The sequence below is a fragment of the Arachis hypogaea genome, chromosome 16, assembly GCF_003086295.3.
Source record: "Arachis hypogaea cultivar Tifrunner chromosome 16, arahy.Tifrunner.gnm2.J5K5, whole genome shotgun sequence".
NCBI classification, from domain to species: domain Eukaryota; kingdom Viridiplantae; phylum Streptophyta; class Magnoliopsida; order Fabales; family Fabaceae; genus Arachis; species Arachis hypogaea.
Genome location: NC_092051.1, coordinates 83,856,146 through 83,856,997, shown reverse-complemented (window position 1 = coordinate 83,856,997; position 852 = coordinate 83,856,146). Strand labels below are relative to the sequence as shown.

Below are 852 nucleotides of genomic sequence, written 5' to 3'. Positions count from 1 at the left end.
GATGGAAAAGGTTTATTATTGTTAAACCTGTTTCTTCCACCATTATTAAAGCCTTGTTGAGGCTTTTGATCCTTCCATGAGAAATTTGGATGATTTCTCCATGATGAGTTATAGGTGTTTCCATAAGGTTCACCTAAGTAATTCACCTCTGCTATTGCAGGGTTCTCAGGATCATAAGCTTCTTCTTCATAAGAAGCATCTTGAGTACTGTTGGATGCAGCTTGCATTCTATTCAGACTCTGAGAAATCATATTGACTTGCTGAGTCAATATTTTATTCTGAGCCAATATGGCATTCAGAGTATCAACTTCAAGAACTCCCTTCTTCATAGGCGTCCCATTACTCACAGGATTCCTTTCAGAAGTGTACATGAACTGGTTATTAGCAACCATGTCAATGAGTTCTTGAGCTTCTGCAGGCGTTTTCCTTAGGTGAATGGATCCACCTGCAGAAGTGTCCAGTGACATCTTTGATAGCTCAGATAAACCATCATAGAATATATCCAGGATGGTCCATTCTGAAAGCATGTCAGAAGGACACTTTTTGGTCAACTGTTTGTATCTTTCCCAAGCTTCATAGAGGGATTCACCTTCTTTCTGTTTGAAAGTTTGAACATCCACTCTAAGCTTGCTCAGCTTTTGAGGAGGAAAGAACTTGGCTAAGAAAGCCGTGACCAGCTTATCCCAAGAGTTCAAGCTATCTTTAGGTTGAGAGTCCAACCATATTCTAGCTCTTTCTCTTACAGCAAAAGGGAAAAGCATGAGCCTGTAGACTTCAGGATCTACTCCATTAGTCTTAACAGTATCACATATCTGCAAGAATACAGTTAAGAACTGAAAAGGATCTTCAGAT

The 852-nt window shown here is 39.7% G+C and overlaps 1 non-coding gene across 1 annotated transcript; it reads left to right on the top strand.

Moving 5' to 3' along the window:
* Positions 1-521: 521 nt before the first annotated feature.
* Positions 522-629, top strand: LOC112760552 (small nucleolar RNA R71). Its single transcript, XR_003180987.1, has one exon. It is a non-coding gene; the product is annotated as a small nucleolar RNA R71 (small nucleolar RNA).
* The last annotated feature ends 223 nt before the right edge of the window (positions 630-852 follow it).